This window comes from Netta rufina (assembly GCF_964035555.1).
Source record: "Netta rufina genome assembly, chromosome: 3".
Taxonomy (NCBI): domain Eukaryota; kingdom Metazoa; phylum Chordata; class Aves; order Anseriformes; family Anatidae; genus Netta; species Netta rufina.
The window spans coordinates 37,208,337-37,231,131 of NC_140125.1; positions in this window are offsets into that span (position 1 = coordinate 37,208,337).

Below are 22,795 nucleotides of genomic sequence, written 5' to 3' on the forward strand. Positions count from 1 at the left end.
GGAGCATTGTTAATAATACCTGATGAGAATTAGAGCATAAATGGTGTAGTGTGCACAGTTCACATGGCATGCCCTGTTGTGTCCTACTGCTCACCAGAAACAGACTGCTCTTGGTCAGCTCTGTTCTTTGCTGCATTGCATTTCCCACAGGTTGTTCCCATATCAGGTTTCCTATTACAAATAAGTTGAAATGATATTATTATTTTTTTTTGTTTTGTTGATGTTTCAGCTTGCTGAAAGGGGCTCATTCCTCAAGCACATGGTGAGATACAAATGAAATGACGGTTTATCATGACCTTGTCAGATTAAACTCCATATCTTCATTAGAAATACGCAAGATGTATTTCTCCACTCTAACATATTACTGCTTTCTAGGGTTAGTTTCATGGACTTTAGTGTGTTTTCCTGGGCTGTGATGTTCAATAAGTTATAGTCAGGTTTGCCATCTGTGCCTTTCCTTCAGCTCTGGCAGCAGGAGATATTATAGCAAGGCATTATGGCTCCAATTCCACAGAATTAAGTAAAATTCTAACATGAAATTGAAGGCAACACTCCAGGAAATAAGCACGCTCTATGGCTTCCCATGAGGGTGATTCACTCCTATCGACTTGTGGGGTAAGTGGGGAACTAGTTACTATGATCCAAGTATCTCCAAGAATCTCTTAGTCAAAAAGAAAATCCTCTATCTCCATTTGAAGGAAACAGAAAAAACTAGTAGCATGTTTTCACATCCAGATGAAACAGTTGAGTCCTTTGATAACACATCAACACTTAGATAGCCTTGTGGTTATGATGACTGCACAGTGAATGTTACAGGCCTAATGGTTTAACTCAGATTCTCAGAAGTCCTAATCCAAATGTCCATTTCCTCTTTGTGGTAGTAGTAAACAGGAGAATTCACACAGGGCTGGATTGTTAATCACTTTATAATAACCTCTACATTCCTTTCCTCATGTAAAAGCTCTTGAAATGGGTGTAAACATAATTTAAGACAATTTTATTGTCTATATTTGCTCCCAAAAGGGTATTAAAGAATTTTAGCCTTCATGAATCATTGCAATCAGAACTACTGATCTGAATGTGAGTAGGTCTGAGGTTCAGTTTCAAGCAAGTCCATTTTTTTTTCCTAATTTTTCCTATTTTCCTGTAAGCTTTCTAAGAAGGATTTTCTTTCAAGGAACATTACTGTTCTTTGTTTCCAGACAGACCAAAATTGTTGTTCTCAATCAGTGTTTCTATATCTTTTTCCTACAAAAAGACAGAGTCAGAATACCATGATAAATAACAGAGGAGAGAACATCCTCTGGGCAAAAAAAAACGTACCTCAAATGAAATAGCCTCTGAGGAATATCATTCTGAAACAGCTGGGAAGCTGACTACATTATCTAAAGCTTTTTGCCCCCTTCCCTGGTTTGCAAGAAGAGAAAGAGAGCAACTAAATTTTGGTCTTTTTTTTTTTTTTTTTCTCTTTTTTTTTTTTTCCTTTTAACCTTAAAAAGCAGCTTATCTGGAATGTTAAACCCAGTTTCATTTGTGGTTATTTTATCTTCTCCAGATGGATTCATCTAACACATACTGACAGCCTGTAATTTTATGCAGCCAGTGATGGGTAATAAGCTTTAGGTGTTTGTTGCATGAAATAGGATATTTGTCAGAACCAAAGGGTCCTAGCTGCAGGCAACAATGTTGTGAAGGACAGGACAGTCATCTCTAGAAAAATGTGTTCCAGAATAATAAAATGGAGGTTTAACAAGAGTGAAAAAAACCAGCATAATTTTTCTGATTTGTTACAAAATTATGGTTCTATGTACATTCCAGGTATGCACTAAGACATGTAGCTTGAGAATGAGAAGCACAAATTTTTGTCCATGGACAGATCAACATTCAGTAGACTTCTGCTAGTTTTGGACCACTCTTGCCACCCAGTGCCTCAAGAGTTTTCCTGAGTAGCACTTTCCTGGATATGCAAAAAAATTAGCAGTCACCACTAAATGAAAATGTTAAGAAGCTGGGCTAAAAGGCAGCATTTAACATTGGCCAGAAGCTGCAAATAAAGATTCTGGATTTAACCCATGCTTTACCATGATGACAGCTTGCACATGACTAAGACCTGCAAGAAATTTAGTTCCTTGGAAATACGACTACAAGTTATCTTGGCTTTCAGCCAAGGTGTCATGGTGTCACAGTAATTTGTTAAACTTATTTACTCTCCTTTTTTATTTTATATGTTATTTTATTTTATATTATTGTATTTTTTTATTTTTTTTTATTTTCATGGTGCTTATCCTCAGCTAACATGTGGGTGGCAAGAATACTTTGTTCAATACTTCTCTTTCCCTGGTGGTAACTAGGCTCCTTTTGTCTGCCAATATTATATCTGTTCCTTTTGCTTGCATTCAACCTTCACAAAAACTGTTCATTTCATTCCAGCCCAGGCACTCAGATATCTCCCCTTGATAAAGTTGTGGAAGAGATACAAATTTATGAATATGTTGTAATTCTTGGGGAGAATCACAGGAGAACCTCTGTAGGTAAAGCTAGAAACAGGAAAGCTGATCCCAAACTGCCAGATGCCTTTGGGGTACTCACTGAGGGGCCATTCCTTCCTCCAGTGGAGTTAGTAGGGAATGGAATAGCCTGACATAATGAGAGTAAGATGAATCCTGTGATATTCTCCCATTCCCCTTATGCTGAATAGTGTCAGTCTATATCAATCAGCTTGAATCATACCAGCAATCAAGAGGGTAGCTGCATTTTTCTGCATTACATTGCCTTGAGCTAAGAAGTAGTGTGGACAAATAAGATCATCACTGGTAGATATGTAAATTCTTCTCTTCTCCAAATAGCTTTACGGCTGACAACTCATCAGCTGTCTGACAACACGGGTGTATCATTAGGCAGTGGGATTATCTGACAGTGAGATTAATCATACCATTTAATTAATTGCTACAGACTGCTGCTTCACACAGGATTCTGTTCAATGGATTTGCCCAAATGACACCTTCCCATTAGACCTTGGACAAATAAGGAAGTGAGGCCAGGTAATCATTAAAGAAGAAAACACAAAGGATCACATTAATGATAAAAAGCACCAGTAGTCTTATGGTTAAAACCATAAGACTACTGGTGATTAAAACCATAAGACTACTGGTGCTTTTATGGTCAAGGAGAAAGAACAAAGTTAGAGAGAGGTAGTTTTTAGGAGGCAAGGTTAATTTCTTCTCTGGTCCCAAAGAAGATTTTATTTCTTGATACATAGTATTATTCACTAGATAATAAAACAAATCTTGGCTGCTAACACCTGCCATGCCATGTGGTAGGTACATATGCTGCTTCTCACTTGGGCAGCATCAGATATCTGTTCTTGTGGTGCTTGTACTATAGTTATTTTAGACAGGGATAAATACACACACATAGAGGAAAAAGACATGTATATGTATAGGCTATGTATATATTTTTCAAAGAGTTGATAAAATTTCTGAATCTACAAGGTGTGGGAACTGTATTAGGCTACTGATGTGTTTTTTTTCTCCTGTGGTGTTGTTTATGAAAGGTCACAGAATCACAAAATCACAGAATTGCAGGGGTTGGAAAGGACATCAAAAGATCATCGGGTCCAAGCCTCCTGCCAAAACAGGTTCCTTAGAGCAGGTTGCCCAGGTAGGTGCCCAGACAGGCCTTGAATCTCTCCAAAGACGACTCCACAACCTCCCAGGGCAGCCTGTTCCAGTGCTCTATCACCCTCTCCGTGAAGAAGTTCTCTTGCATGTTGGTGAGGAACTTCCTGTGATCCATTTTGTGGCCATTACCCCTTGTCCTGTCTCCACAAACCACTGAAAAGAGGTTAGCCAAATCCCTCCGTTTCCCACACTTAAGGTATTTTTAAGCATTAATAAGATCCCCTTTCAGTCTTTTCTCCAGGCTGAACAGACCCAGGTCCCTCAGCCTTTCTTCACAGGGGAGATGTTTCAGGCCCCGTATCATCTTTGTGGCCCTCTGCTGGACACTTTCCAGGAGATCCCTGTCAGTTTTGTACTGGGAGGTCCTTTGCTGAAAGATAGCTTTGACTTATCAGAACACACAATCGTATACTTTAAACTGTTTAACTGCTCTGCTGAATGGCAATCCAGCTTTGGAAAGGAGTTGGGGAGAACTGTAAATATTGTTGACTGTACTATCCTGCAGCTCTGACTGTATTAATTCAAGTTACTTTCATAGCTCTTATCCCATTTGAAATTCCAACTCAGTAATTAATTAGAAGAAATATATATCACATACTTCTTGCTACAGCTGAGCAGAGATGCTTTTTTTTACAATGCTAGCCAGATGGTTGCTCATTTGAGACAATTACTAACTCTATGTTTGAAGCCAGCCTTCTGAATGTGTCTCAAAGTGTCTCACCTAATTCTTGTAGGAAAACAAACAAACAAACAAAAAGTCCCCAGGCATTTCTAAAAACTTTGGGCATCCCAAGTCTGTGGTTAAAGAAACAATGAGTTATCTTGAAAGATTAAGTCATAGGCCCAAACTTCAGAAGAAAGCTGATGATGGATATCACAGATGTAGACACTGAGACTCACATCTCTCTTCTGAGAACTAACCCAACCAGGATTACATATAAGCATTTACAAACTCAGTCACAGCCTCTGTTTTCTTGCATGGTTTCATGTGCTAGATGGATTTACTGTGTTAGCAGTAGAAGTGGCGGTGCCAACTAATAAGGGACTAATGGCTTAAAACATTCACTAGCTGATGAACTCTTCAGCAGTTATCTTCTACTGGGCTTCTTCCCCCTCCTTGAAATTCTAATGCACTAGTTGCATCTGTGATAAAGAAGGTAAAGTTTGCCTTACGGGCTGTAAATGAAGGTTTTTAAAGAATTGCAAGAACAAAACATTAAGAATTGCTTGAGTAGGGAAGTATTTGTGAAATGCTCTGGTGTCTAGGCATTGAACTGTGACCTGACAGGAGTCTCTGCTTGTCATTTGAGACATGGATACTGGGGTGTTAGAATGCTTTGCAGATGCATTTTCTTCTTCCGAATTAAGGCCAAATATAGTAAGCAGTTTTACTTGGAGTTACAACATCTTAGATTACACAGGATTGGATTGGCTACCTCCCTTCATTCTGCATTAGATGAGCTGTGAAGATAATGATTTACAAGTTAAAATATGTTCTCATAATAGATTTTCAACAATTGAGCAAAAAGGGCCAATAAAGCCACACAAGATGTTACTTGGTACATGAGGAGCAATATGCTTTATAATTAGTTACATTTACATGTATTCAGTGGCCATTGCACAACTAATTTTTTATCCCTATCTCCAGAAATCATTCTCAAATAACTATTTATGCATACACAACTCTGATGGGAATGCAATAATGTGTTGCTAATGCTGAAGAACCTAATAAATTACTCCATCCCCTGAAAGTCATCAACGCAGATAAGGAAATTGGAAAGGCTGATAGGTCCCTGTGATTATTTTCTTCTTTGTAATTAAATCTCCAGCCTACTCAGAGATACAAGGAAATAAAGGATTTTATAAGACAGGATTTTAATTCTTGACAACTATTTCCTAAACCAGTTCAATGCAGTCAGTAAAAAGAAATGTTGATGAAACCGAAGACTTTTTGTCCAATGCAGTGCTCAAAATTCTGCAAACTCCCACTTGTTTGACCCATGAACAGATACAAAAAAAATAAAAGTTATCTTTTTCCCTTACACACATGTACCTGTCTCTTCTCTGTTCTACAGCTTTCCTCCTTCAGAATCTGCCTGCATGGAAAAGTACTTGCACAGTCCAGAGTTCCTTGGTTATGTTTGCTATTCAGACCCCAGAAGGCATGGATGAATTTCTAAATCCTGCTGAAGTCATTGGAGATACCTTACATGGCACAAGATTAGCTTTTTGGGGACAGATATTGTCATTCATTGTATGTTTTACAGTCTAAAGCACAAAAAGACTCTCTTCTCAATCAACACTTAAGCATTACTGTAGGAAAAAAAAAAAAAAAAAAAAGAAGAATAAAAAAAAGAAAACAGCAAACAATAAAGTTTTAATAAACCAGAACAAGTTACTTTTATTCATTTATTTATTCATTTATTTTCTTGCCATGGCAGTGACTCAAAACTTCCATTATTTGCATATCATAAGAAGTCTTTTTTCTGAAGCTGGGAAAACTGCCATTAACATCGATTTCCTGGGATTAGTCTTTACTGGAGAATAAGCCTTTTGAGTTACCTCTCACAGGACTGTTTGAGTGGCGAGAGACAATACGGTCTGTTCTTGTAAAAACAGAACCAAGGGAAATCCAGATAGTGTGCAACACTTCAGAATGCAGCCTTCTCTCAAGATATTTTAAGTAATATTTTGTGCATGTCTAAAAATATTATTGAGTTCAGTAGTCCATGCACTCTGAAGAAAAGTACATTCGCAAAAATTGCCATCATAGTGTAAATGGAGAAAATTATCCAAAAGAAAAAAGAGATGTCTGAAAACTTAGGAGTCTCCCAATTTGTATAAAAAAATGTCAGAGGGAAGAGGACACTGGACAAATATATATATATATATATATATATATATATATGTATACACATGAAGACAAAGAGAGGTTAGGCAATTAAAAGGAGAATTGCAATTAGAAACTGAGAGGAAGCTGAACTCAAAATGCTGAATGATCTCAAGTGGTGGGGAGTTGATTATCTTCAGCCCAGCACCCTGAAAGAATCAGCAAATGAAATCTTAATTTATTTGTGAAGGATTTTAAATCTCCATTTCAAGATGGCAAGAGCATAGAACTGGAAAGAAGAAACTTCCATGCTTTTAAGTAGAAAGAGAAGTACTTTGGAAAGCAAGAAATCCATGGGTAAGACCTTGGAAGCATGTTAAGAATTCAGAAAGAAAGAATTATTGAAGAGATTGACAAACAGAACGAGAAAGAAATGAGTGCTTATTAAATATTGCTAGGCTAATCTGATTTCTTTTTGTGATTTTTTTTTTCTATAGAAATGAAACACATCTGATCTTATTTAGCCAGACTTAGTAAGTGTTGTGGTTTAACCTGGCAGGCAGCTAAGCACCACAAATCCATTCACTCATTCTCTCTCCCTCCCCCCGCCCCCCCCCCCCCCCCCCCCCCCGCCCAACTGGAATGGGGAAGATAAGAAATGAATAAACAAATAAGAAGTTAAAACTCATTGGTTGAAGTAAATGCACCTTAATCGAACGGAAAATGAAATAATAATAATGATGATAATAATAATAAATTTTCTATATATATGTATATACACAAATATATATATATATAATGAGAAATAGCAGCCCCCAGAGCCAACTCCCCCAGTTTCATTGTTGAGCACAATGTCACCAGGTATGGGATAGACCTTTGGCTAGTTTGAGTCAGATGTCTTAGTTCTGTCCACTCCCAACTCTTTGTGCACCTCCAGCCTCCTCTTTGGCAAGGCACCACAACAAGCTGAAAAGTCCTTTGCAACAAGCTGAAAAGTCCTTTGCTCTGCAAGCACTGCTTAGCCACAACCAAAACATCAGTGTGTTATCAACTTTGTTTTCACCCTGAATCAAAAACACAGCAAAATATCAGCTGCTAGGAAGAAAATTAACTCTATCCCAGCCAAAACCAGGACAGTAATTTCAATTATGATGCTATGTGCATTACTAGTTTGTTGTAGGTAGATTACTATCATGTATAGTAATAGGAAATGGTCAAAATAAGCTACTCTTTAAGTAAATATATATTGGATGTTGAAAACTTTCAATCATGTCAGTAATAATGTCATACACCTCAGGTCTGTGAGGAATGTTTTAGCAATTCGTGTCAATAGAGAGCTTGAAGGGAAATGTAGTTGTAGGTTTTTACTTAAGTCTCTGATATCTGGGGGGTTTCAGAATAACTGCTAACTATTATGACTATTGCATGGTACACTATGCAAGTCTCTGATATCTGGCCAGGAGATTAAGGAGAAGGGGAAAGCTGAAGGACAGCTAAAAGACAAAGCTTGCAGGGTACGCTGTGCAAGCCTCTGACATACAGCCAAGATGGACAAAGGAGAAGGACAAGAAAAAATACCTGAGAGGAAGAATATGAGCCTTCAGCATGAGAGACCCCCAGAGACCCCCAGAGGGACCACCAGAGACTGATACGCATGCTCCAGTAGGAGGGTTTGGATTCTGGAAACTAATTATAATAACCCTGTGTTGTGTTTTTTTTTTTTTTGTTTTGTTTTTTTTTTTTTAAGAAGTAGTAATAAATATGTATTAGTCTAGGAGCATAAAAATCAGCATCTTGATGTAATGGGTGTGCGTCTAGGTGGAGCGGAGACTCCCAGCGCACCCAGTGCTGTTTGCTTACCTTTATTCCTTCAATAAATTGTAAACTTTAATTATAATCCTATTTTGAGACTTAGCCATATGTAACAGGTCAAATAACAAAAATTTCTACAATGCCCTGGGATCTCACTGGCCAGAGCTGAAAGAGAAGGAAAACAACCTGATATATATATATCAGTACCGATATATCTATCAGTACCAAAATCTATTGGTGATTTAGCCACTGGTATGGTGCCATTATTAAAAAGTGAAATGTTTTCCTTATAATATTAGAAATGATATGGGGGTGTTAATATCAAAGTTTTGTTGAGGTGTTATTTGGAATACTGTGAGTGAGTCTCACCAGCTGTGAGAAAGATGACTTCAGACTGGAACAAAGGAAAAGAAAGACTGGTAAAATGATTAAGAAAATAGGTATCCAGTTGTGAAAGAAAAGAACATAGGCTGTTGAGCCTAGCAAAACACAAGCTGAAGAGTCAGATGATTACCACCTAGGAATAAAACAGGAGGATAAACAATAGTAAAGGAAGAGAGCTACTTCAACTACAGGACAGTTTTGACAAAAGTATAAAATTGATATTCATTTCTCACAGGTAAATATGCATGTATATTGGATGTGGAAAACTTTCAATCATGCCAGCAATAATGTTCTTCAACACTGAAATCTCTGGAAATCCACAGTTAAGAAAGATTAAATCAACCTGAATGAGGTGCAAAAAAGTTATTAGATGAATAGCAAAATGATGACTTTATTGCCCCAGAGACTTAGAAGAAAACTTGCCTTTTCAAGTCTTACAAAATGAAGACAGAGAAGGTATATTACTATTCTCTATAAATATGGCCAGGGAATAAACATCAAAGAAGAAGGGACATTTTAAGCTAAAGGAAAACATTAGTATAAGAATAAATGGATATGAACTGGCTATGAATAAAGTTAATCTACAGATAAGAAAAGTAGCAATAATAAGAACAGTGAAATGAGTGAAATTATCAGTGAAGTTTAGTGAAATTTTTGGGGACCACATAAAAATGACTGTTGTTTGTTGGTTATAGGAGGTTATTACCTCCAATAGCAGTGAGTCAGTGACCTAGGTGACCTAAATGGACAACTCAGATAAATCATTTCTTAGGGCGCTCAACCACAATGGCCAATAAGAAGAAATATGGATTAATTTGATGTTCTTCTATATGAACATTTTATTATTATTATTATTTTCACTTGTTCCAAGTTCCTATGTTTATTTCTATTCCATATTCCACAGCTGACAAGAATCAGAAGAATCTGCACATGAAGTCAGAGGACAGACAATGATTTTAGACATGTTAGGTATGTAGGTCTTACACAAACTGAATAATGCCAGCATATCTACTGGAAACTACATTGGAGGTCAAAAGCAAATTTTCTTTCTTTACTTATCTCACACCAGAGAAGGCAATACATTTCACATCACATCTACTTCTTTCTCTGCATAATCGACTTTGGTAAAAAGAGAAAAAAAATTATTAGAGCAGAGGTGGAATGGAGAATGAAAGCAGAATCCAATTTATATTTTACATCTGCTCTTCCAATGTCTTATGGCACAGTATGCTGCAACAGAGCTAATGGATTCTTAGTTTTTGATGCTAGCGTAATAGCCATAGTATGACTATGAACCTTGAAACATTCTTTTCCATTGTTGAAATATGTGCATGGCAAAAGCTTTTCATATCTTGTTTTTAATCCATCACTGGGTTCAATGTTGAGATTGGATGAGTGCACAGGAGAAGGGTGTTTCCATTTATTTATTCAATCTCTCTGGAAATATTCCTAAACTTGTCTTTCTCTGAGAACTTTGTGAGTCAATTCAAACTATAAACACACAAAGAATTTCTTCTGGTGGTTGGACATTTTTCTCCACCTTTGTGAAAGCCAGAACAAGTTACAAATAACTGTGAAGGGAAAGAAACAAAGAGTTTACATACTTTAAAAAGTAATGGTTTGATGCCATGTTGAGTTTTCAGATATAAGATCATGTAGGTCTCATTCTTGACACTGATTCATTTTCTACAAGCACCATAGATATGATGATAAAATTCTCTTTCATTTGCTTCCAATTGCTATATCTTATTTACCTTATGGAGCAAGGGAGTTGGGCTACTTCATGAAAACGCTAGGCCCACAGCTCTGTTATTATCAGCTGTTAGATGTGTAGAAAGAGACTTGAGAAGACAATCAAATGGTGTCAGTGGTGGGATGATTCACTGGGAACCAGTGTTTTTTAAAGGTCAGGTGGCAGCCTGATTTATTTCCCTTTTCTTGAGTGATAGGTCAGAGTGAATAAGCAGAATAGAAAACCATTGCTGTAATTGCTGTGCAGGAAAGCAATTGTTCATTGGGGCTATACTTGGGGCACATTTCTTTTCTTCCAATTGACCTTTTCCTGTACTTTTTTCCATTCTGGTTCATTTTTCACCAGTAGTAGCAAATTATAATTATCCCATACAAGTCATCTGCATTTTTTTTTCCTATAGAAATCTCAAAGATTTCTATCAGTCTTTCCTTTTTCTTGAGTCAACTGGAATTCTGTTTGCTTTGCAAGTGGTTAATTATGAATTGGAGTATAATCACAGATATCTCTAATAGCTTTCATCCATAAGAAGCCAAAAGAATAGTATGCAAAATGGAATAATTTCACTAAACCTCAAATTCAGTAATCACACAGCTTGGTGTCATCTACAAACTTGCTGAATTGCATTCAATCCCACTGTTCATGTCACCAACAAAGATGATAAATAGTGCTTGTCCCAATATAGACCCTGAGGGAACACCACTTATCACTGGTGACCATCAGAACATAGAACCATTGACCACCGCTCTTAGAGTACAACCATCAAGCCATGGTAGAGACGATTTCTAGTCTTACCACTTTCTCTGGAGAGAACCTAGTGAATTTTGTCAAGTTCACTACAGTCCACATTCTGACAATACAAATGAAATACACAAATTAGGATTTATGATGCCATGTGCTGCAAAATTGCTCCCAACCTTTTCTTGCAAGAAATAAATGAGATTGGAGTGAAATGAATATTGTATTCATCATTTGATTAAAACCTCTCACAGCCCATGTAATCCAAATGACTTTATGAATCACTGCCAGTGAGACTGTGGTTCGGAGATTTCCAGATTTTATTTATTTATTTTTTAAAAGTCAGAATAAAAGAGAGGATAAATAAAAAATAAAAAGCTTAAAAAAAAAAAAAATCAAGTCATCACCACACCCATAGATAGCTGTGTTTTGAAAAAAAAATGAAAAAAAAAAAAAAAAGAGTATTTCTGCTCTAGAAACAGAAAATGACAGCAACTGGGAATCTGGGAAAATTCCTAACTTACAAAATGTTCACCTTTGTTTTCTTAAAGCAATTATTGTTAGGAATAAAAAGATAAGAAGCCAAAAGCCTTAAAAGTTAAAATACAACCTACTCTAGAGGTTACTGTACAGACTGTAACAGGTTACAAAAGCTCTTTAAATTTAACCTACCTTTTCCTGGGTATTAAGATAACTTTTCTGAGGATCTCTGGGGTATTTCATCCTCTTTAACCATGATACTTTTGGAAGTTTTGCTGAAGCTTCCAACATAAAGTTTTCCTAAAGATTCTCAGAAATCTTTCAATCTAATGTACATGTACATTAGATTCAAAATTGGAATTCATCTTTTCAGTCAAGGTTTTCGGGACCTCCCATGATTATGCCAGTGTTAATTGAACATATAAGTCTAACATATAATGGTTGCTAGAGCTTTGAGTTATTTCTATGAAGTTTATCATAATCTCTACGTCCTCCTCAGCATCAGCCACCCAGCTCTGGAGAGCATGAGTAGTGTGCATGTTCATTCAGGATAGCATTGTCAAGACCTTGACCTGACCAGAAGTGATTTGGATTCAAAATCCCCCCCTTCTACCTCCTGAGTGACTTCAGTCTGGCACCTGTATTTTATGTGAAATCTAAGCTGTGCCTTGAATCTCACTGGTATCCCATAACTCATGTCTTTTCATCCACTATTGCAAGAATCTTCATTACTGATTTAACAACAAGTAGGAATTAGGTTACTTCTTCATATTTAGCTAGTCTCGACTATTCAGACTTACGTGAATTAGCATTCTCAGTGCTAATGGGAATTAATTCATTTCAGAAATCCCTTCAGAACTGTATACTAATCATTAAAGAATAACACTATCAAACAGATGGTCTGGGTTACAGTGATGCTACTGCCACTAGCTTGTTGGGGTGAAAAGTCACTAAATTTTCTCATGTTTCTGGTTTTTGTTTGCAACATACCAGTTTTTTCTCACAATGTATTGAGAGATTTGCCTACTGCTTATGGAAAGATGGCTACTAAGGATTGTTTTATTATTTTTTATTATTTACAATTATTTACATTTACAATGTCTTTTGTTTTTAATAATCATCCTCAGCCAGAAGAGTGTGTCCAGATGGCATGAAAATAATTAAAGAGCACAAGACAATAAAGATAAAAACTTACTTAATTATTTTATTAATAGGGCTTTGGTTGGATTACAAAATGTCGCTGAAATAATAATAACATGAAATAAGAGATTTGTTTCTGTCTTTCATTTTCCAGAGTCAATGATCTGTAACTGCCTGTTAGCTGTTACACAATCATGTCTCTTGGTATGCATTTAATACTTTAAATATGTCCCTGATTATATGAAAGCTTGATTATTCCAACATCTTTCAGGTTCTGCATTATAATCAAGGCTGTGCTAGAAGGATCTGATCTAATGTCAACTGATGTCAAAGGAAAACCCAGCACTAAATCCAGCAGACAATATTCTGGATTTTCTAAGTCAGTGTCAAAATTGGACAGCAGTGAACAACATGGACCTCTCTCATGTCTTTTCTCTAATACCTCATGTTACACTTCAAAGAAAAAATTCTTCAACTTTTATGTTTGCAGAGAGTTATTTGGAAAATTCAAAGCAGGTGTAACTATTCTTATGACAGAGGCAACCTGAAAAATAACATTTGATGTTAGTTCAATCCTACTTTTTAACTTCTTGGTAGTGAGTTTCAAATCTTTTCACAATTCACCTTTTGTGTGGTCTGCAGGATAAAATCATGAGGGTTAGTACAGGTATTCAGATACCAAGGTGACTGATAACCTGAGAGATTCCTTAGAATTCCCTGAGCAGGTGAGTGTGTAGATAAGCTAATATTGCATAACTAGATAAACAAGTAGATAGACTGAGTGACTAAGTAAATAGGCAAACTGCAGTAAAGATTATTATGTCACCCTTAAGTAAAGATTATTATGACACACCTTAGGTGTGTCATAACCCAAATATAGACTGGACCATCTTGCCTAAGTTTTATTTTTTCACTTTCCAAGGCCTGAGGTACTCTTCTCATTTTATGGACGCCTGCAGCATCAGTGGCTGAGGGGTTATCAGAACAAATCCCACTAGGTTCCTTTTGTGGACAATGAGAGAAATAGGAACTTCACTAACATTGGTCCTCTGACCTAAATTAGACATATGTTTTAGGGCAAACTGAATCACATCTGAGGAGTATCTATTTCTCCCCATTGGATACAAAGCTAAGGTGATCAGTGAAATGGTTATACCATAGATATGCAGACATATGAGATAAATCCCATCCTTACATGCTCTGACTTTTTGTATTATTTTAGGCTCAATTTTACTAAATCTAGACTGAAAACAAAGACCATGGTAATGAACCCTACGGTATTAGTCACTAAGATATCTTTTTCCTGGAATTAATTGTGTTTGAAATAAAATTTTGTAGTCAAGATCTTACTGCAGGATCCTGTATCCCCTTCCTCCATAATAAATGCTTTCAGTTAGTTATTAGTGTTGTAGCTGATTTTAGAAAAGCCATCTATTTCATTCTCTTCCTTTAAAACGGGGATACCTTTCTGTCACTACACTTCTGTGAGGGTGAAGTGCTTCCATTAGCATGAGGCACCAAACAATGCAAAATGAAAGAGATGCTATTTGGTTCCACGTCTTGTGCTTCAGCATGCTCTTAGAGACAATTTCTAATCACATCTGCAACAAGTTGTTTTGAGTTGTTAACATTTTGAAGTATTTTATACTGTAAATGAAAATTCTCCTATAGTTTCAAGCTCTAAAAGGTAGATCAAGAATTCTATTTGAAATGGGGATTTTTCCTCAAATAATGTAAATCTGACACTGCTTCTGATTATTTCTCATCAAAAGGCTCATCACCATGTGAGGCCTCTGCTCCAGCTCCTTATCCCCCCTCCCATCCTTCTTCCTATGTCTCTGCATACATTTTAAAATCTAATTTAGGCTCCCAACACCATGTTAAATGTTATCTGTTCCTTTAGATCCTTATTTAACTGTTCTTGTCTTAATTTCATCTCTTGCAATTGTATCTCATTATTCAGGTTATTTCTCAGAAGATTGATTTGAGTATTAAGGGATCATTTACTTTTCCATTATAACAGCCGCTTCAGGTTATATATTCTGACTGTAAAGGGAAAATGTGCTTATCAGGTTTGTCAGCATTTGTGTGAAACAAGACTGGGCTTGTGTTGCAGAGACTTTCATGGCTGGTACAATTTCTGTCTTTGTATTTTCTGTGGATAATCCTGCTGTTGAATCTCTTGCATGCTGAAGTACAGAGGAAAACACTTGACTTTTGTTGCCATTTTGTGGTGTGGATTGAGTATATGCCTGAAATGAAAGGACCTTTCCATCACATGCCAGTATTAAGAGCTGTTGCTTAGGGGAGCAGATGGTTCAGGTGATTGTTAGCTATGGCTTATGTTGCTACTGTTGGGAACAATTATGGCTTTATTTTCTATGTGTTGCATCTTTAAACTTCCAAGAGTTTGCTGGAGGCTGCTGCCATTTTATGTTCATTTCAGATAGTGTATGTTGCAGAAGATTCTCTGCTCTCCACCATGGGGGCTTTTGTTCTTCCTTTCTGTTTGAATTTCCCTTCATACAAATTTGATTACTGACAGAATGAAGCATGAACTGATGATCTTTGTGCATGTACCATGAATGTCTATGGAGACTCCCAGCCAGGTTTCTGGCTTGAAACTGGCTAAATTCATAACACTCAGTAGCAAACACTGAAGTTCTTTCCCAGTCCAGAGATGAGGACTCAAAAATTATGATGTAAATTTTTACCCTGGTCATGATCACAGAATCACAGAATTGCAGGGGTTGGAAAGGACATCAAAAGATCATCGGGTCCAAGCCCCCTGCCAAAACAGGTTCCTTAGAGCAGGTTGCCCAGGTAGGTGCCCAGACAGGCCTTGAATCTCTCCAAAGACGACTCCACAACCTCCCAGGGCAGCCTGTTCCAGTGCTCTATCACCCTCTCCGTGAAGAAGTTCTCTTGCATGTTGGTGAGGAACTTCCTGTGATCCATTTTGTGGCCATTACCCCTTGTCCTGTCTCCACAAACCACTGAAAAGAGGTTAGCCAAATCCCTCCGTTTCCCACACTTAAGGTATTTTTAAGCATTAATAAGATCCCCTTTCAGTCTTTTCTCCAGGCTGAACAGACCCAGGTCCCTCAGCCTTTCTTCACAGGGGAGATGTTTCAGGCCCCGTATCATCTTTGTGGCCCTCTGCTGGACACTTTCCAGGAGATCCCTGTCAGTTTTGTACTGGGGAGCCCAGAACTGGACACAGTACTCCAGGTGAGGCCTGACCAGGGCAGAGCAGAGGGAGAGGGTCACCTCCATTGACTGGCTGACCATGCTTCTTTTAATGCACGTCAGGATCCCATTGGTCTTCTTGGCCACCAGGGCACACTGCTGGCTCATGGTCAACCTTTTGTCCAGCAGGACCCCCAGGTCCTTCCCTCCAGCAGGTCATCCCCCAGCCTGTACTGATATATGCAGTTGTTCCTTCCCCCATGCAGGACTCTACACTTGTTCTTGTTCTTGTTAAACTTCATTTGGTTTCTTCCTGCCCAGCTCTCCAGCCTGCCCAGGTCTTACTGAATGACAGCACAGCCTTCTGGTGTGTTGGTCACTCCTCCCAGCTTTGTATAACTCTACATTATACATCCTGTATAATGAGGAACACTATTCATTATCAAGGTCGTCGATGAAGATGTTGAACAAGACCAGACCCAGCACTGCCCCCCCATGAACACCGCTAGTCACAGATCTCCAGACGGACCCTGTGCCGCTGATCACCACCCTCTGAGCTTAGCCAGTCAGCTAGTCTGCCAGTTCTCAACCCACCTTACTGTCCACTCCTCTATCCTATTTTCTTAGCTTTGCTAGCAGGATGTCATGGGAGACAGTATCAAAAGCCTTGCTAAAATCAAAGTAGACGGCACCCACTGCTCTACCCCCATCCACCCAGCTGGTGATGCCATCATAGAAGGCAACGAGGTTAGTTGAGCACAATTTCCCCTTGGTGAATCCACACTGACTACTCCTCATAACTTTTCTTCCAATTGCTTGAAGATGGCATCCAGAACAAGCTTTTTCCGTCACCCTTCCAGGAACAGAGGTGAGAACGACTGGCCTGTAGTTTCCCAGATCATCCTTCTTACCCTTCTTGGAGACCGGGGTGACATTGGCTACGCTCCAGTCTTCAGGCACCTTTCCTGTTCTCCAAGACCTTTCAAAGATGATAGAGAGAGCGGTTCAGCAATCACCTCTGCCGGTTCCCTCAGCACAAGTGGATGCATCCGATCAGGGCCCAGGGATTTGTGTGCCTTGATCCCACTCAGATGCTCCCAAACCACATCCTCCTCAAACAAAGGGGAGCTCTCCATTTACCAGACTCTTTCTGCTCCGTCCAGGGTGCAGGAGTCGAGGGGGGAGTCTTTGAAGCAAAGACTGAAGCAAAGAAGGCGGTCAGTGTCATTCATCTCCAGGTGGGCTTTAGCCTTCCTCGTCGCATCCCTGCAGGCCCTGACAACACTGCTATACTCCTCCCAAGGGGCCAGGCCCTTCTTACACATTCCATATACCTTCTTCCTTTTGATCTTGTTGATGAGCTCCTTGCTCATCCACACAGGCCTCCTGCCCATCTTCCCCAATTTCCTACTGCTAGGGATGCACAGATCCTGAGCTTGGAAGAAGTGCTGTTTAAATGTTGCCCAGCTTTCACAAGCACCCTTACCTTCTAGCAATAAAGCCCATGAGATACTCCCAAATAGGGGCTGGAAGAGGCTGAAGTTGGCTCTCCAAGAGTCCACGGCAGCAATCCAACTTTTTGCCTTACTTCTTCCAACAAGTTCCACCTTGAATTCCACCATCTCATGATCACTGCACCCCAATCTGCACCCAACCTTATGTCGTGGTTCCGCTCGAGTGGGCAGCCGAGCTCCACCACAGCCACTCTCTTACTCCCCTCCTCAAAGAGGAACAGGGAGAAAGTAAGATGAAAAGGGCTCAAAGTTTGAGATAAGGACAAGAAGATCATGCAGTAATTATTGTAATGGGCAAAACAGACTTGGCATAGGGAGATAGTAAGATTTATTGCTTATTACTAACAAGCTAGAGAAGTGAGAAACAAAGGAAAGAAAACAAAAGCACTTTCCCCCCCCATCCACCCTCTTCTACCTCCCCCCCCCCGAGCGGCACAGAGGAACGGGGAAATGGGGGTTATGGTCAGTCTACAGCACTTCTTCTCTGCCGCTCCTTCTCAGTCACTCTTGTCCCCTGTGCTGTGGGGTCTCTCCCACGGGATACAGTCCTTGATGAACTGATCCGGTGTGGGCTTCCCACAGGCAGCAGCTCTTCCAGAACTGCTCCAGATATGGGTCCGTACCACGGGGTCCATCCCTCAGGAGAAAACTGCTCCAACCTGGCTCCCCCACTGGCAGCAGCTCCTGCTATGTCACCTGCTCCTGCGTGGTCTCCTCTGCATGGGCTACAGGTCCGGCCCGGAATCTGCTCCGGCAGGGGTCTTCCACAGGCGGCAGCCTCCAACGGTGCAGGTCCACCTGCTCCACTGTGCTCTTCTCCACAGGCTGCAGCATGGAATCCTGCTCCACTGTGGCTCTCCATGGGCTGCAGGGAGACATCCTGCTTCACCATGGTCCTCACTACAGGCTGCAGGGGACTTCTGCTCTGGCTCCTGGAGCACCTCTCCCCCTCCTTCTTCACTGACCTTGGTGCCTGCAAGGCTGTTCCTCACTCCTCTCACTCTCCCAGCTTCTGTTAGGTGCAGCATTTTTTTCCCTGTCTTAAATATGCTCTCACAGAGGTGCAAAACAACATCGCTTATTGGCTCGGCTCTGGTCAGCAGTGGGGCCCTTACCAAACATGGGGCAGCTTCTAGATCCTTCTCACAGAAACCACCCCTATGGCCCCCTGCTACCAAAACCTTGCCACGTAAACCCACTACACCTTCACATCCCTAACAAACCCATCCTCATTGGTAAGAACAAGGTCCAGAAGCACCCCCGCCTCGTCAGCTCCTCCACTACCTGTGTCAAAAAATTATCTTAAATGCATTGTAGGAACAATTTGGACTGTGAATTGCTTACCCAACAGATGCCTGGATAATTAAAGTCCCCCATGAGAACCAGAGTCCAGGATCGCGAGGCTATTTCCAGCTGCTTGTAGAAGGCCTCATTGACCTCCTCCTCCTGATCTGGTGACCAGTAGTACACCCTCACAACAGTGTCACCCATAGCCATGGGGTATCATACTCATGAGGTATGATACTATGATACCCCTCTGTCACATCTAACTCCCACTCATTCCCCCTTCAAACCTAGTTTAAAGTCCTTGTAATCACTCCAGAGAGCTTGCTCCCCAATATACTTGTTCCCCACTTGCTGAGTCAGAGTCCATCAGCAGCCCACATACCTAGCTTCTGAAAGGTCTGCCCAAGATCAAAATACTCAAAGCCTTGGTCTAGACACTACACCCTCAGCCAGTCATTTGCCTGTCCCATTCTCCTCCTCCTTTCTGGGTCACAGTCACCCATTGGGAGGACAGAGCAGAACACTACCTGTGCCCCCGATCCCTTCAACATCCTTCCCAGGGATGCAAAGTCCTTTTTAATATTACTCATTTTCCTTTTTCCAACTTCCCAGGACCCAGCCTGAATGACGATAAGAGGATAGTAGTCCTCTGTTTTAATGAGCTGTAGCAGAACCTTCCTTCTAGATATGAGTAGGGGCCATTTCTGTGAATTATCAGTAGATCTTGCCTACCCATCACTGTGTACTCAACAGAATAGAAAGAAAAAGAAGAAACATATGTCTGAGACAATTAACAATCCCAATATCAACATCAAGCATTCTTGTACTCACTTTACTATTTAAAACTTTTTTGTATGTCACAAGGTTAGAGTATACTTTGCTCCTTGTACATAACAAAAAATACCTTACAGTTTGCATAACTCTGGGAGGTAAGAAGGTGTTGCTATCCTTGAATTACAGAGGAAAAGCTTAAACATATTGAAGATAGATGGTATGTATAATTAGGGAGAGTGTCAGGAATAGAAAAAAGAAATGTACCTGGACTCTGATTCTTGGGTCCCAAAAGACCTCTCATGAATGCCTTTCTTATTCCTCAATTCAAGAAGGGAGTGGAAAGTGGAATATGCTGAACAGAAGTGATAATGGGGCTTTAGTGATAATAAAGTGATAATTTCCCATTGTAGGAAATATATTTGGAAAACAGATCGTTTCCAAGCCTGGTGATTTCTTCACACACACACCCCCCCACACACAAAAAAAAATATTTAAAAATAATTATTCCTCGTTTTTGCTTGAAATTCCCTTGGTTCAAATATGCAAACTCAGGAGCGGCACACCACTTTCTTCTTGGTGCCACCCTTTGGGTAAAAAATGGCTTTAGATAACTTGTGTGAAGGCTGTGAAGGCCTCACATGCCATGTTTGCCCTTTCCATCCCTCCTAGCTGCAAAGGTAACATCTCTGGCACGTGCTCCAGGAAGACAACACACCTTTCTGGAGAGGTTATCTGGGTGGCAAACAAGAGCCTCAGCGCCCCCCCCCCAGCAAGGAGTCCTTGATCACTAAGACTCTCCACTCTTTTTTTGTAGTACTGGTTTTGATGCAGTGCCCTGTCCAGCCCTGCTCCCTATGCTTCGTACCTCCCTCGACCTTGACATGCTTCTTGAGGCCTGGGTTCTGACTACTGTCCTGACCCTCATCCTCTTCCTGCCTGAAAGCCTTGAATCTATTACCCAGGGACACCATGGACATTGGTGGCACCATGGGTGTTGGGGGCAGATGCCTCCTTCTGCTTTGAAGAGATGAGGATCCAGCCCCTTTCCTCTAGTGGCTGGTCAAGCCCTCTGTCCCACAGGTGAGCAGCTGGATCAGCTACTACCCTTTTCAGAGACTTAGGAGGGGGCTGCTGGGCTTTTGTAGGGTTCATACCTCCTATCTGTCTCCCTCAGAGATTTCCAGGAGCCCCTCAGGCTGACGATTTGTTGCTGCAGCCCAGCCATCTGCTCAAGCAGTTCCTTAAGCAGGGCACACCTGTACCCAGGGCGTTGTTTGCCTTTATACCCTCAGGGGTTTGTTTGGCTGCTGCCACCCCTGGCTCCACCCGCACCCCTTCAGCGTCCACCACCGCACAAGCACAACTCCTGCCTGCTCCAGGGTGTGGGGGCTGGGGCTGCGCCTCTGACCAAACGGCTTCTACACCGCATTATTGGTGGTGGTTTTAGGGGCTGGCTCCATCCACTTCCTTGCAAGGAACCCTCGCTACAATATATCTCGCTATTATATATCTCACTGGTTATTCTAAGCCATTTTTCAAGGAACTTGTTGAATGTTGTTAGTATGCTGTGCAACCTTCTAGTTTAGCCATTTTTCTAAGAACTAGTAGAAAGGGGTTTGTGGGGGTTCGGTTTGACTCTAGTGTGGGATTTCAGGGGAGGGCCCCCAAAAAGGTAAACAGAACCAACTTTGAATGTACTGTTATGCCACTGACAGTGCTGTTATGCCAGTGGCCCCTCTTAGCTGAACAGAGGATAACTTCATTAACTTACTAGCAAGGAAACAAAGGCTTTGGCCTAGCCAGTACAAGGCCTCATGGCCTTGCAACAGTTTTGCAGCAGCACTGAGATGTTTACCTTTCTGAGCTGTAGGTAAAATGATATATAAAAATATTCAGGGCCTTTGAACTGTACAAGGGAGTGGATCCACAAAGCTGGAGCTGCAGACAGACAAATTTCATGGGATTCACCTCAGCCTCACCCCTGGGGCCATCAGTCCCTGCCCCAGTGACACTGCATCAGGGCCAGGCTACAGCTCCCCACAACCCTACTCAGCCATTGGCCCACATGCAAGCCCATGGACACCCTCAGCCCATCCCCAATAGCAAAGAGGTGCCTGGTGGCCCCTGCCGGCGCAGGCATTCCCCACAGGTCTCAGCACCTCCAGGCTTGGGATGTCAGCAGTGTACACAGTGCCACAGCAAGACCCACTCTGGCCTTAACTGGAAAGCTGATCACTGCTTGGGTCCTCATGTCCCACAGGAGTCTGGTTTTAATGCTGGTTTTAGATGAGTGATTGCTTGGGAGCAGCTGACACTTGCAAAACTAAGCACAGAAGATCTTGTTAATGACTTGTCATTATTGTTCCCTCTTACTTTATGGGAGTGGGGAAAACAAACATTTACTTATCTTCACAAAGAAGGCCCCAGAAGTCTTCCCTGGCCTGGGGCAATGACATTGATTAATCACAGGGCGTTAAATTGAAGCAATTTGAAGGAGTGTGTTTACCCTGTAGATGCATTTGGAAATCCACTGAATAGGGAACGTGAGATATCTGGAGGGGAATGGCAAAGTGCAGAAAAGAGTTTGCCAATGTACATCTCGCTTGTCAATTATTTACAAGACCTAACTGTGCTGCAAGCAGGTCATGCCTGTGCAGGGCTGGAAATACCAACAGCAGAACAGTGGCTTGGAGGGCTCCCTGTACTGCAGTGCTACAAGGTTTGGCCTAGAGTTAGCCATGGTGGGACAATGCCAGAAGATGTCCCTGAAGTAGATGAGGCCAAAACACAAGGCTTTCTAAAGCTACAGGTTATCTTGTGAAGGCTCCAATTAGCTCATTTGCTACTAATCTAGTGTTTTCTCAGAGAATGTTCCCATGTATAATAAGCCCTACTGGCGTTGGATGCAAAATGTCAGCAGCTTTAAAACACAAACTGAACACGATTCTCAGATTAAAAGTCATTTACTACTGTGTCACATAAAAGGAAGAGAAGGAAGTGCCCACAGGTAGCTGTGGATAAAAAGGTACAAATAGGCTGATCTACAGTGGGAGCATGGTAGGTATAACAGACAAGATTTTGTAACTTTTGATCAATTTGTGTCAAAGACTGTAATTTCTCTCATTCTAAATTGAACATTAAGAAATTGTAATGTTGCTGTATAAACATATCTAAGGAACAGAAATCTATTTTTCCATCAAGTGGGGAAAAAGATCAT